General features: G+C 37.6%; 1 long non-coding RNA gene across 1 annotated transcript in view; it reads left to right on the top strand.

The window, feature by feature from the left end:
• Window positions 1-10,697: 10,697 nt before the first annotated feature.
• The window catches only part of LOC131485066 (uncharacterized), a 28,100-nt gene continuing 23,068 nt past the window's right edge, over window positions 10,698-15,729 (top strand). The window contains exon 1 of the long non-coding RNA XR_009248615.1: window positions 10,698-11,604. This is a non-coding gene — a long non-coding RNA (uncharacterized LOC131485066). The remainder of the gene's footprint in view (window positions 11,605-15,729) is intronic.

Raw genomic sequence — 15,729 nt, 5'->3', positions numbered from 1 at the left:
GATGGTTATGTGATAACCAACAGCATCCAAACAAAATCTAGTCCTCAGATGTTTAACTGTATTGTTTTTCTACAGGCACAGATTCTTTGGTATCAAACTTTGAAAGAATATTATGATCCGGTTATCTAGTTTCTGTTTCGGTACATATATTGACAAGAAAACCAAAATATATAGCATTCACAATCCGGGCTTTCAAATTCAGAAGTATAGTTATCACAAACATACCTCACAACTCAGCAATGCATAAAAAGTGTTTAAATAATAGATCGAGATGACAGATGTCATAAACATATATGAAATGGATATAGTCAAACCTGGCAAATTTTGAGATGTGGTTTCAATCACAGTATTTTTTGTTGATTTTTATATATGATCCGAGGCAATTTTGAATTAAGGCAGGTGTCACCTTTAATTTATTGTCAGGTGGAAAGCACACTTATTTTGTACTCTAAGGATTTATTCAACTTAACTCTGTAATTGCTAGCAATATACAAGCTCATTATATCACAATTTAGTATATTTGATGCCAGCTGTTATGGAGTTAATGGTAAAGTCGAAAGAAATGACATAAAACACACTCTCCTGTTTAGTGCAACCATCATAATATTACCATTAAAAATCGCCAGTCGGCCTGGGTGTTCACTTTAGTATTGTTTCTAATGTCGTAAGTGAAAAAATAAGAATTTTTTTCATCAAGTGTTGCATTTGATATTTTGCTGAACATTAAACTTTCAGTCTCTCTTTAACGTCTGAAAAACCTCTTGCACCTACTTGCTTTTTCCGAAAGTTATTTTTAGCAAAGCTGCAATTTAAAAACCTATTTTCTCTTCATTGGAATGGGGTTTGAGAGGTGTCTGTATAAAAACTAAGAAGCAAATAGGCTTTTAATTGGGTTATGTGCCACTCAGTATTTTTTCCTCCTGGATGTAAGTTGATTATTTCCTACTTATATTTTAATAGAGCCTGTGTTTCTTAGGGGAACAATTTCGAGATTAAAACAGTATAACAACTCAATAGGAATGCAGCAGCAAAATTCTGAGATTAGGGAAAAAAGATTTTCCTATATTATAAGGAATTATGTGTATATATATTATTTATAAGATATTTGTTTATACTGTTAATAGCTACAATGATTACTATGATAATTTTCACAATTCTGATACAACGTATCAGTCATTACACTCTACAGCATCCCCATATAAAGCTAGTGGTATATTTGTGTCACCTTTGGTACACATGTAAAATTGATCATTGTAGCAAAATTTTCTTAATTTGGGATCATGTAGCTTCTTTTTTTCTAAATATAGTATTTCATATGTGCACAAAAGGCGACATTTCAGGTATTCTTAAAACTGAACAGATGTTAAAATAAGAAATAAGATGACATACTACACTTTAATTCTAGGAATACTTAAAAATATTCCCCCACCCTCTTGTTACCTGATATATTTAAGCCAATAATCATACACATTTTGTGAATTTGTGTATTTAACTTGGGAAAACTCACTCTTCTTCACTGTGTGACACATAAAAAGAGAAAATGCATTTCTAGGAAACAATCCACTTGTAATTTAGTCCAGCTATTTTCAGTACTTAACTTTTGTGTTTTTTCCTTAAGTTCACCATGATATGACATTTCATTATTAGATTTTTTTTTTTTAAATAGTCACTCATCAGATATTAAAGGATGCAATTGGTTTCAGTTCAGGCAGGTTTTAACTGCGTTTTAATTAGCTTAAAACATATGCTTCCATTTATCGTATTACGTGAAGTACATCCTATTCCATTTAGCTGAGTATTGAGGACTATTGTACAATATTGTGCTCAGGCTAAAACAATGAAATACTAATTGGATCCAGTAAAATAACTGTAACATTTCCGATTCCTATTAGGCAGGTTACGTAAATTAGGCTAATATAAAATGGTGCTTAATAGAATTGCAAATATGGTGTGATGATACATTCAGACAGGAAAGACAGTGAAAGGGGATTTTGGAGGAAATCAAATACATTTGCATTACAATAAAACATTTCCTGCTGTGAGGGCTCTAGCAATGCTGGAAAAAACAACACTCCAGCACCACTCCCTCTTATTTACATAGGAATGTCATCTCTACCTCTTTCAGCTCCTAGGAACAGTTGTCTGTCTGTAACAGAGAATAACGTGCAGTGCAGTTTTAAGACTGTTGATGAATATAGTCGTTTTATTATTTCATTGGGCATCACATCTGAGATCTTTATACTGCAATGAGGGAGCATTTCTCTTCATGTACAGTATGTCTTTTTACGATGAGAATGTGCTTTCCAGGCTTGAAAAACTGACTGCAATCATTGCATTGGATTGATATCTCCTATTTGAGCTACTAAGTGTCTTGTGTTTATTTCCTTCTCTTCTTTTAATTACTAGCCACTGGGGTGGATAGCTGTGACATTTCTGTATACTTTAATTATCCTAAAGTGGATTAGACAAGAAGGTCAGGGTATTCCTTTCCTTCAATGTCTTGCCCTCCTCGGACTTTGCTGTAAGCTTGAATAACAGCCATGTGTATTATTTTAAATAAAGAAATTCGAGAAACTGACAACAGGATGGGAGAAAGGTAGAATGATCCTTTTTCTAAAAATCCTTCTAAACCAACACTAATTTTGTCTTTGTTCATTAGCAGTCCCCATGGTGAGTTTCTTCTCTGTTTTTGAGGAATCCAGAGCACTTTCTGGGCTGAAAGGTGTTCCGGGGAGATTTTTGAAGCTGTCCCTCAAAGGAAAAGTTGCCCAATGAAGTGGGGAAAGGACTACATTTTTCCCTTGCAAATACACTGATAAAAGAGCTTTATGCTGAACTCACAAGCACCCTTGAACCTTTCAGTTTGCTCCCAGCGTTCAGATCCCAGTGTTTCTGTGAAATGGCAGAGAGAGAGAGAAGACCATTCTAGGGCCTAGCATGCAAATGAGCAAACCACGTAAAGGAAAAGAAAATTTAAATCTCGTCTATTGTATTCTAAGCAGGTTGCTAGCAAGCCTTTGTGGAGCTGGTGTAAAAATGAATCTCATCTTCTTCCTGCCATGAAAACTAAAAACATACTTTATTTCCTCACTCACATCAGCAATTTTTATGCAGTTTTATCTTCAAAAAGGTTTTGTTTTTCCTGGGAATTTAGTGTGTAACATTTTCATTCATGATACAAATTATTTTGTCTGCATCTGTGCTTCTGATTTAGACCTTAATCTCCCTGAGATCTTTAGTTGTGGAATTTGTCACTTTATTTATATTCACAGGTAGCTCTCCCCCTCCTTTAAAAAGTGTTGGAATTAATACTGTTTGCTCAAAGGAACAGCAATTTTTAAAAGGTACTATATCGTATGGAGCATGCTTTCCTAGTGAAGCAAAGCAAGTTAAAATCCTCTAGCTTCAAATTCCCTTCTCTTTCAGATTTCAGCTGTGAAGAAAAGGATTTTCATCTAGATGTAAAAGATGGTAATTGTACAATAAGGGAAAGGTTCTGGCCAATAGAAACGTGCCTGGGGGATGTGAAAAGAAGAGCAAAGAAATAGTCATCAGGCCTTGCAGGCTGGACTTATGGGAAAGGAATGCTTGACAACCCACATGAAGCAAAATGGTCAGTCAGCTAGTCAACTTTGTCCACCAAGCCAAATAATCCGTTTGGCTAGTTCCCTGCCCCCATTCCCACCTCCCACTCTATTTACTAAAGAAAATTAAGCTGATTTGTTTCAGCCTCATTTCATATAGAGAGTGTGTTAATCCTTAGATCTATGTGTTTGTTTACCTATTTACCATTATTTTCTTTTTCTCTGTCAGTTTTCTAAAAATTGGGATACGCTATAATTTCATGTCAGGTAGGTAGAGGTAGAGGAGCCAATCCATTGCCCATGGAAGATCTCTGTTCTCAAATAAGCCTTTTTAAAAAACAACAACAACAACAACAAACTTACTTTGAGATAATAATTGATTCATGGAAGTTGCAAAACGGATAGAGAGATGCCATGTGTCCTTTGCTCAGTTCCCTTCCCTGGTAACCTCTGACATAATTATATATGGTAGGGTACCGATACCAGGAAAATGAGATTGATACCATTCCTTGACCTTGCTCAGATTTTACATGCATTCATTTGTGTATTTGTGTGTGTGTGTGTGTAGTTCTAAGCAATTGTATCAAATAACTTTTTTTTTTTGTTCTTAGCCTAGTCATGTTTTGTAAAGAAATAGCTAAGTAACTTAAACAACTGATGATGTTTTACTAAATCTCTCATTATTTCAACATTAAATGGTAGCCAAAACTAAATCTTGTTGCTTTGGTTGCTTTGTAGTTTGATAAGTGAACTCTTCATAGACACAGGAACATAAAATGTTTAGATTCGTAAGTGAAGTGCTGTATTTGCAAAGTAGATTATAACCAAAAGAAAAGCCCAGATCGGTAATTAATATGATTTTTATCACAACTGGGACATTAACGTTTAATTATCTCTAGAATTATAATTTTTAACCTTTCACATACATACACATGTGTATACATACAGCTAGAAGCTTGTATATATGCAACCCTACTTTTGTCTCGTTGATCATTACTTTTTATGTGTGTGCATACATACACTTAACTACAGACTCTAATTGCCTTATAGAGTACAAATGCCTTAAATCAGGGGTCAGCAATCTATCTGAAAAGAGTCAGATAGGAACTATTTTAGACTTTGCAGGCCGGTGTCTGTTAAAAGTTCTGAACTCTGTCCTTGTAGTAGAAAAGCAGCCACAGAGGATACATAAACGAATGAACTTGGCTACATTACCATAAAACTTTATTTATGGGCACTGAAATTTGAATTTCACATAATTTCATGTATCACAAAACGTTATTTTTGTTTTGATTTTTATTCCAACATTTAAAAATGTAAAAATTATTCTCAATTCACAGGCCTTACAAAAACAGTCCGTGGGCTGGATTTGGCCAGCGGGCTGTAGTTTTCTGACCCTTGAGCTGCACAATATATGGAATTTGGGGTCATGTTTTCGTGGGTGTGTGCACATGCAAAAGTTTTCTCCATTATAATCTCTAATTTTATTCTCATCGCCACTTGAGAAGCCACAGACAAGTTATAGGGAAGGAGCAGTTATGTTAACATGAAACATAATAATGTATGTAATACATACAATACATACATAATAATGTAGTCCAGTAGCAATAGCTTCCTTTTTTTCCCTCTTTCTGTCTTTCTCTCTCTCCTTTCTTTCTCTTTCATCTTTCTTTCTTCTTTCTTTCTTTCTTTCTTTCTTTCTTTCTTTCTTTCTTTCTTTCTTTCCTTCCTTCCTTCCTTCCTTTCTTTCTTTCTTTCTTTCTTTCTTTCTTTCTTTCTTTCTTTCTTTCTTTCTTTCTTTCTTTCTTCTTCTGTAGTTTACCATAGCATTAAAAGGAACAACTCAAGTTTTTAATTTTTTTCCTATTTTCTTGTCATGGATATATTAGCAGTACATGATGCATACTAATTATAAAGTTGGCTGTAACAAGAGTTCCTCTTGTGAATCCATTTAAGAACTGATTGTTTACTATCTTTTTCTGTAAGTATAAAATTTTAATTATGCCACTGACAGGAACTGTGCGTGATACAGTGCTCTACATTTATCACTGGGAGAGGGCCAGTTGCAGAGCTGTTTGACTTTGGAGAAATCCTGATGCGTTTGCAATGTTGAGCAGCAGGTGCCACATTATTATGTACAGAAAAGCAATTAGGAAGCATATTGGATGAATGGGGAGTGCATTAATATTAGCAAGTACATTTGTCAGTGGTTTTGATGCGAGTCTTTTTCTTTCCTTTATGCAACATTAAGATTGTGGCTCTCATAAATTCTCCCCTTAAATTGCCATCTGTTCCCTTGTCAGGCAGTAGTGAGGTAGAGAAAAGTTTTCTTGACAAAATGAAAGGAATTTCTTTTATTTAAAGTAGAAGCAAAAGAGCCTATAGAAAGTTGCAGAATTGTAGGTTGTACAGCTCAGCTTTGCATGTGTTAAGTAATTACCTTTGAATGTAACATTAACTATGGAAACCCTTTGATTTTTACAAGTTGCTATTTTTTTTCCAGTCATTTCATGTATTTTAAAATTCAATAGGAAAGAGTTATAATTAGATTAACGCAGTGACAGCCAGCAATTGGCCACTGGATTAGGAAGTTTGAGGAAGAAATTGCTGATTTTTTATTGCGATGCATCTTTTCCATTTTGCTGGCCCAGGGCCATGTTCCCATCCTGAAAGGATTTAAGATTAATCACTAGCATGTCACCCCTCTTTAACTCCAGACTATTTCTGAAATAAGCAGCACTCAATACAATAACAATTGAAAGAGATTCTCTGCACACCATGTACTATAACAACTGGATATTATCTTCATGACAAACTCTGATGGATAATTATTGTTAAATTTTCCAAAATCTTCATGAACTGAAAAAGCACAGTGAATAAGTGACTTTGGTTAATTGAGTTTTCTAGTTAATCGAAAGGTAATATAATTCCTTTAACTCCAGCTACCTTAATTGAAATGTTTTTTCTTGAATGCATTTGTTTACTTTTTAACTAGTAATAGAGTGTCTACAATATCATTAAATATATGCTTTTATGTACTTCCTCATCATTTATTATCTTCAGCATTTTCAGAAAGGCCTTAGGAAGAGGGAAGAATTAGGCTAAATTTGTACCTAGCCTAGAGCATAACCTAATTTAAAAAGTGGTTGGTGTTGCCAACATACCTTTTTCTTCTTTTTCCAAAATTCTTTTTTTTAAAGTTTATTTTATTTATTTTGAGAGAGAGAAAGAGCACACATGCGCACAGGAGATGGGGAGAGAGGGAGAGATAGAGAATCCCAATCCACACTGACAGTACAGAGTCCAACTCAGGGCTCCAACTCAGGAACCATGAGATCATGACCTGAGCCAAAATCAAGAGTCAGACGCTTAAGGGACTGAACCACCCAGGTGTCCCCCCAGTCCAAATTATTTTCCAAAGGAAATCAAGTTAGCATATTTTCTGGTTGACTTAATTATCTCATTGATTATAAGCAAACAGGGAGCTTTTTTAAGTAACATGAGGATTCTCTCAGGTCTGTACCTTGCTATTTGTAGTGTCCTCACCACCGCCACCTGTTGACAGGTGAGGTCTTATAATTTCTTTCCTTCTCTGTTCTTGGAGTAACTAAGGTCAGGGGAACTAACAACTTGTGACCCCAGCTCACATGAAACTAATATAATAATTAATGCTTGTTTACTGTATTCACTAAAAACAAAGCTATGTATTGTGTCCACTGGTCGGCTGCTCCTTCCATGCAGGTAAGTCTTGTTTAAAAGCAAATGTTTAGGGGTACCTGGGTGGCTCTTGATTTCCTCTCAGGTCATGATCTCACAGTTTCTGGGATTGAGCCCCACATCGTGGTCTGGTAAGAGCCTGGAGCCTGCCTGGGATTCTCTCTCTCTTCCCCTCGCCTGCTCTCTTTCACGTGTATGTGTGTGCATACTCTCTATCTCAAAATAAATAAATAAACATTAAAAAAAGCAAATGTTTCAATACCAGTCTTTGTTGGTAAGCTAGGCCTCAGAGTTAGTGTATTAATCTGGATCTTAAGAGCTAGTGTCCTTAAGTTCTTTCTTCTTTCTTTCTTCTTTCTTTCTTTCTTTCTTTCATGTTTATTTTTGAGAGACAGAGACAGACATGGGCGGGGGAGGGGCAAAGAAAGAGGCACAGAATCTGAAACAGGTTCCAGGTTCTGAGCTGTCAACACAAAGTCCCCTGCAGGGCTGGAACTTGCAAACCAAGAGATCATGACCGGAGCCAAAGTTGGACACTCAACTGACTGAGGCACCCAGGTGCCCTTAGTGTCCTCAAGTTCTGATAGCCTTGTGGATTTGTCTCCATTCATGGAGTCCAGATGTTTAAGTATCCTATATCCTGCACAGGGCTGGAGATACGTTGATAAACAGTTTGTTTTGTTTTGTTTTGTTTTCAATTTTGTTTTTAATTTTTAAATTAATTTTTAAAAAATTTTTAGAGAGAGAGCACGAGTGGGGAAGAAGGGCAGAGGGAGAGAAAGAGATTCTTAAGCATGTTCCATGCTCAGTGTGGAGCCCAATGTGGGGCTCCATCCCATGACCCTGGGATCATGACCTGAGCTGAAATCAAGAGTTGAACACTCAACCAGCTGAGCCACCCAGACACCCCACCTTGATAAACTCTTAGTTTGAGAATGCATTTATTTATTTATTTATTTATTTATTTATTTATTTATGCCTCTTTGGTTTTAGCTCTATTAGTAATATCCACTTTCTTTGAAACTTGGATATGCCTAAATTTTCTTCATCATACGTGACTGAACAATCTCTTATGTGACTTTATTCCTAGGTGTCTAACCTAATTAATTGGACATTGTTTTAAAACCATCCATAGGGAATTCTAGTCCTACATTTGGGTATCCATGGACTCACTATCTTGTGTGAGGCACGTGGGTGGAAAAGGACAATTTTAAGGTGTAATCTGGGAGTGACTATGCCATGCCTTTCATCCTCACACTAGATAGCTAACCTTGGCCACACAAACAAAAACAAAAATGAAGTGAAAGGAAGGAATATTATCTAGGTAATCAGGAAGCAAACCATGACATTAAGGATGAAAATGTCTTATTATCATTTGTGATGAATTTCCATACCCATTCTCTCATTACCTTCTCTAACAACCCAATGAAGTTCACATTGTTCACACAGCATATTACAAATGAAGAAACTGACCCTCTGCCAGGCTTTCAGAATCCTTCTGTAGGGAGAGGCAGGGGTAGGAGATAAATGAGGACCTATAAATTCTGGATCTGGTGCTTCTTCCTACCTCTCAGCCTTCGTCAGCTTTTCCTATTTTACAAGGAGAAGTTTTTTAACTATAGTTAATCTATTTGCAGGTCTGGTCTCATTGGTTTAGATCTCCAATTTACTTTATCAGGGTAAGTGGTTCTAAACCTGCCTCCCTAAGTTCTTGAGTTTTTTGTTTAAACGAGGCTAAATGGAAGGAAATGTCACGGTGGGTGGAAAATAACATGGGGCTGAGAATTGGGAGAACAGATTTTTACATGAATTTGAGAGATAATTTTGGGCCATTCAATCAAATTTTATCTTATCTGTAAATTGAGGGAGTTGGCCATAGATATCGTCTAAGCCCCCTTCTGGGGATTTTTTGGTCTGTGTCATAAATTCCAGAAATTTCCTGAGCTCCTCAGTGTTCAAGGAGACCAATTCTCTGTTTCTGAGTGTGACCCTCTGGACACACTTCGGGTGCCTAGATTCCAGTCCCACTGGAGCAGTGCCCCAGCTCTGTCACCAAAAGCTAAGCAGGTAGAACCTCTGAGCTCCTGCCTTGTTCACACAATGAGGATGCTCATTTTTGCTCTGCTGGCTTCACAGGGTGGTCTGAGGATCAAATGAGATGATAGTTGTGAAAACATTTTTTTAAAAAGTCCATGAACTTAAGTAATTAGTCTTTGTCTTAATCATCACCTTCCTATAGCAGCTATCCTTCCCTCTATCTTCTTGTTCACCGGGCTTATCTGAAGGCTAATGAGGAGCGCTGAAAGGCTAGTGGTGAGCAGCCTCAGTTGGGGATGTCAGAGCTACATTTCTCTAGGGCATTAGGTCTGTAGGAGTCTAGGTACTCCTCAAACCCTGCTCATTCCTGAAGCTAAAGGAAGGTCTATGAGAAGACTCATGCACAACTAAATCATGTAGAAGGGAAGAAAAAAACAATACTATCCCTTAAAAAAATGTTTTGAAGTGTGAATGCCAGGCAGCCTGGGCATCTAATGGTGGCAAGAGAAAATGACCCTTGAGCTTAATAATTAGATGGCTGTCACTGCCTTTCAGCCATCCAGGCAGGGCAATTCCAAACCTACTCTCTGTCTCTCACTACAGTGAGATCTGGAGCCAAGCTTGTAACCCTTCTTGGCATGTCATTCGGATCTTTTCTCAGTTCCTTAATTATTTATTTATTATTATGAAGACATCACTTTGAATCTGGGCATGAGTACAAAACAGAAGGGGGAAAAAAGCTAAAAATCAGAACCACAAAGGTTAGCCAAGTAAAGAGGTCTCCAAGTACCTTTCCCTCCATTTCCTCACTAGCCTCCCCTTCCTTCTTCCTTCTTTTGTCCACATTATGCACCCTGCAAATCTCAGAGCCACTACCCATCCATAATCAGACCTATTTGCAGGAGTTTAATTCAATGCACTTAATGGCCACGTTTAAAATGCAGCTGAATTTTGTTTTGGACCAATTGCCCATTTTTTTTCTCTCTTATCCTTAGTGACCCAGTCTGTTGAGTCTAATCTTGGTAGAACTTGTCAGAACTCCCTTTTTCAAAACTCAAGCACGACTTAAGCTTATTATGCAGTTCTGTTTTGGATTGTTAATCTTTTGTATTTATTTGTGTTGGATGGGTTTTGTATTTATCTAAATCCTATGTATGGATATTTTCGTATTTGCCTGACTCTTATATATCAGGGACAGTGACATAGGTTGGTTCACTGGTGACCCAGGTTCCTCCTAATGCAGGATCACATTTGTCTATAGTTTCACAAGGCACTTCCCAGAAGGCATATTTGATATGAACAAGATAAATCATTCCTTTGACACATAGATATCAATGTAAGTGTCCCATGTGCCCTTAGGAATTATTAACTTAATTCATTTCCATGGGTATTTTAAAGAACCCCAATATTTATTGAACCTCTCAACAGTGTGCAAGTTACTGGGAGAAGGGAAAAGAAATATGGGAGATGATACCTCTTCTAAAGAGAGTTAACAGTTTGGGAGAAGAGGAGTCTTAACATACACAGATTTTTAGAGAAACAGACAATCAAATTGTGAATTTAGATGCAGAAATTCAGGGATAATAAATAGATCAATCAACTAGAGTGAATGGAGGAGGCTTTATTGAAAAGGAAGGATGTGACTAGGACTATAAAGCATAGATTGAGTTTGAAAAGAAGGGGAGAAAAATACACAATGAGGGAAGGGTATGACAGGAACAAAGTTGTAGAGGTAGGAAGACACATGGTACAATACAGAAACCTGTGGCATTGGGCTCCAAATGGGGTACGGCAGGAGATAAGAGATGTGAGGGAGGCTGGGACCTTATTACCACAGGTTTGTGGCTGCAGTTAGAAGGGGCAGAGGTTTGAAACAAGAGCACAATACGTGGTTTTAGGAAGTCGAAAGTAGCTAGTGGTACACAGGGTAGATGAAAGAGAATAAATGGAACCAGACTGGATCAGCACATTTAAGTTCAGTAGGGAACGTGTCGGAGGAGGTAGGAGACAAGATGATGGCGACAACCTGCTCCCCGCTGGACCCAAAGTGGAGGCTCCCCGTCCCTCCCGCGTACGTGGAATAAAGGTTCCGCACACCTTTCCCGCAGCCGGAGCCCTTTCAAAGGGGCAACCTTGAGAGAGCAACGTGTGGTATGGGTGGTACACGTGACTGAGCCGTGCTAAGGCCTCTTCCTAAACTTTAAGATTCTGGCGGGTGAGTGCGGAGATTTACTGCCCCTCTGGCCAAGGAATACAAGCCTCCTAAGTAAGTTCTATTGATTATTAAACCGCCACTTCTGCATTTTCTCCCTGCCCTCCCTCCCCTGGGTGCCGGTTTCCGATTTCCCCTGGGGAAACTCCTGAGGCTGGGAACCAGCAGAGTCACTCTGTTTTACATCCGTTAAAAGATAAACTGAGGTATACAGTATTACAAATTTTAAGAGTTTGAGTAAAAATCAGTTTGATTTTGGCTGCGCGTCAAACCGGAAGTGGCTAGGGGCGCTCCAGCGGCGGTGGCGGCGGCGGCGACAGCGACAGAAACCCTGAGAATGACTTTTATAGAGAAGATGCGATGCAAAGCCAGGACATTTTTTGATTGGCTGTAGCTTAAGCAGTTGCCTTATTTGGCAAAGCCTAGTTGGCGGTTTGTGATTGGTTACCTTTAGGTTTCGGATTTCTTCACTTGGAGGCATCATAGGCTTAAATCTTGGTTTAAGGTTTAAACCATGGGCTGCTAAGGTATCAGAGCTCCCTCAGTCTAATGACCTCCTTGTTCAGTTAATTTAACACAATGTTGCAGGTTTTGTTTTTGTTTTTTTTTTTTGCTAACATTATCTTGTGTGAGACTGGAAATAACCCAAGAAGGTAAATAGAGCGTGCCATGTTATTCCATTCTCTGTATATAGAAAGTATTGACTCAGTGATGTCAAATATTGTGCCCAAAGAGTGGCACTTCAGAAGTGATGGAATTGGGACTTGAATATGGGGATTCTGATTTTGTAACTGGACGCATGCTGTGTTATTGGGAATCAAAGAAATGCTGCCTTTTTTTTTTTTTTTTGGCTCATAAAATTGGTGAGAAGGAAGTTGGACAAGCAGAACGTTTTTACTCCTGAACTCAGTTCACTCCAGTTGTGCAGACTCAGCTTCACACATTGCAGAGTCAGTTTCCCTGTGCATATCCATTGCCCAGTTTCTTAGAATTCAAACAGGTATCTCTTAAGATGCTTTTTAAGACTTTACCTATTGACCAAGTATGGGTTGTTCTCAAGCCTTTGTGATAATTGAATTTTTTCTTTTCTTTTTTTCTTTTTTTACAACCTAGGATGTCATTACCTGTTTTTATTTTGAGCCTCATTCTTAAATACCCTAGCAAGGATAAACTCAAGGTTTTAGGACCATTGACCATGACTGATGACTTTTTGTTCTTTAGAAAACTTTTTATAGAAGAGTAGTATTCTTCTATAAAGATGCACAAATCATAATTGTACAGCTCAGTGAATTGTTACATGTTGAATATACCCTGATCAAGACACTAAACATAGCAGTAATCCTAGAAGGACCCCCTCATGTCTCCTCCTAGTTGGTGGAGAGTTTATTAAATTGCTTATTCTTTCTTTCTTACTGTTTTGAACTTTATATACTAGTGATTTTTAAAATTTATTTATTTACTAATTTATATTATTATTTTTTTAAGGAAGGTCTGTGCCCAATGTGGGACTTGAATTCATGACCCCAAGATTAAGAGTTGTATGCTCTACTTACTGAGCCAGCCAGGTGCTCCTAGAAATACTAATTTTTAGATATATTATTGTTTTTATATTTGGTATACATATTTTAATGTCTTGAAGAGAAGGGCTCAAATTCTTTGATTCCTTTTAATATTAGTGTTTCCATATTTTTAGTCTTACATGTAAATATTTACTGAGTATGGTCTCTAGCATTATTATAGAGAGTATTGTCAGATTTAGGTAACCTGGAATAATTTTTATATAGCCTAATTTCAATTTTCAATGCTTTATGTACTTTAACAGTTGCTATTTGATTTCAGAGTTTCACTGCCTTAGACATTTTTCAGCTGTTTTTTCCTCTTTCATTCCAAACACAGTCTATAGACCTTATGATCATTATCACCTAGAGGGTTCTCATTCAGTTTGCTTTGCTAGACCTGTCATCTCCGTTAATCCAAGTCAAGGGAATTGATTATTTTTTTTCTAATTCAACATTTATATGTCAATAGCAAGCTCAGTGCTTGATTTCCTGTATTTAGGGTATATCCGTTAATGTCCAATTATAATCCTTTGTTACTACCGGCACAAAGCTTGTTTTTACTTTCACAAGGCTTGTGGAGTTTGTTACCTTCTTTGTACTATGAAATGTCTTTACAAAATACATCTTAGAACAGTACCTGTGTGAATTAACTAGCTTTGTTCTTTTAGCTCTCATAATTAAACCCATGCATATGGAGATATTATTGTTCTATTGGTGGTGACCTGATTCTGTGGTCCCGACCTTGAAGACAGTGAATCTGAGTCCGGAGTCTTCTATAACCATTGTGTTTGACATTTTTAAAAATCTTGGTTCAGATGGCTGATTCTGACATCACTTCCTTTATTCTAAATGTTTTCCCCAAATTCTGCCCTGATCTTGACCTGTGGCTGTTTTGAGTAAGGGCTTGATTTGATACCTATGATCTTAGCTTTCTTCTTCCCTAACTATGATTAACCCACTGTACAGACTCAGTAGCAAAACCCTGGGAACTTCCCGTACAATATCCATATGTAGGACTTCTGTTTTGCTTATGTGAACAGTCCAATTCTCATTCCTTTCTGACCAATGTGTGCATTTCAAGGCAAGCATACTCAAATTAAGGATTCCTTGTAATAAGGTTCACTTTTCTTCTGACCTAAAGAAGGAATGCTCCCTGAAAAAGGGAGAGGGGAGGCCCCTTTCTGCATGTCTTCCCACGTTCTCTCCAGGAAGGAGCAAGAGAGTCTTCAGGGACTTATTTCTAAGTGCAACACCTAGGTGTTGCCTGTGAGGAGTTAACAGTCCACTATCAGGAAGGAAAAATAAATCTTACCATTAGATGTTGAAGAATATAAACACTGGGAGGCTTGCTCTTTTTTCTCTTTCCTTTTTCTACGTAGAGTCTTTCTGTTGTTTTTTGTTTATGTTTCTGCTTCTCTCCAGAGTTCTTTTTCCTAGTCAATATGTTTCTTGATTTTCCCCCTCGATATAGCCAGCTAGATGGCAGTAGCAGGGGCCACATGAGTATTCTTAGTGTCCCTTTGAAAAGGCTTAAAAACTCACTGCAGCTGATAGGGAGGCCAGGAGGAGCCTTGGTACCTCGGGACGTTGGAAGGGTGGGCTGGGAGCTATCAGCAGATGTGGATTGGCTATAGTTAGAAGGCAAGCCCCTGCTAGCTGAGTCACTACTGTGGCTTGGTGAAAGTCTGCCTCCTGCAGGTTTACAGGCACCCTGGAGAGACCTTCATGGACTTGGTGATTCTGTGTCCTCCTGACAAGCATGTGTGCTTTTGCAAAACAGGGCGAGCTTTTCTTCTTTGGGAATGAAGAAAAAATTACATTTTTTGGGTGAGACATTTGGTACTTTAGGTAGAAAGTCATAGTTGCATTCAAATCCTTTTCCTCTTTTGTCTAGTGGACATCCCTATCTTAAGATAAGGCACTTTCCATCAGTTTCTTGCCCACACAACAGACCCTACTCCTAGGAGAAGCACAAGACTTTTCACATAGCTAAGTGCAGAGCTCTAGGGTCCTTTTCCTTATAGCCAGAGAAAGCAGTTTTCCACAGTTGTGCACAAGCATTATCATTGAGAGTGGTTCATTGATCTATTAAAATAACTTATGTTTTAACTTTCTTTGGCAATAACTACAGTCTGAATTCTCTGCACTGGGAGTTGTGACCAACAGTTGGTATTTGCAAAATGGCATCATTTACATGTGCTCATTTTCAGGACCTCTGTCAAATGATTAGTTCACAGGTTCTATTTTTGTTTTGAACTTAGGAAAGATTAAGTTTGAGAGTGTTTATTGTTTTCTAATGCATATTTTTTTTATCAAAGATTTCTTAAAGTTTTTTGGTTACATTTAATTATTATGTGACATTTGGGGTTGAGTTAGTATTTCTAATCTTTGATCTTATTTTAAGAGTTGCTCTATAGATATAGAGCAGACTAATTCTTCATCTAAAATTCCAAAAAAGACAAAATTTTACATTTCCTTACATAACTGTTAAGGAGGCAATACCATTTGGTCCCAGGGTTTTTAGGGGGCAGAGACGGGCTTGCCTTGGAGAGAGTTCATACCGCACATTTACTCAAGAAGGTAGTGGACAGATGAATGTTAAGATCCCAATCTCCAGTAT

Source organism: Neofelis nebulosa, chromosome 9, assembly GCF_028018385.1.
Source record: "Neofelis nebulosa isolate mNeoNeb1 chromosome 9, mNeoNeb1.pri, whole genome shotgun sequence".
NCBI lineage: Eukaryota > Metazoa > Chordata > Mammalia > Carnivora > Felidae > Neofelis > Neofelis nebulosa.
This window is presented reverse-complemented; position numbering and strand designations above follow the sequence as displayed.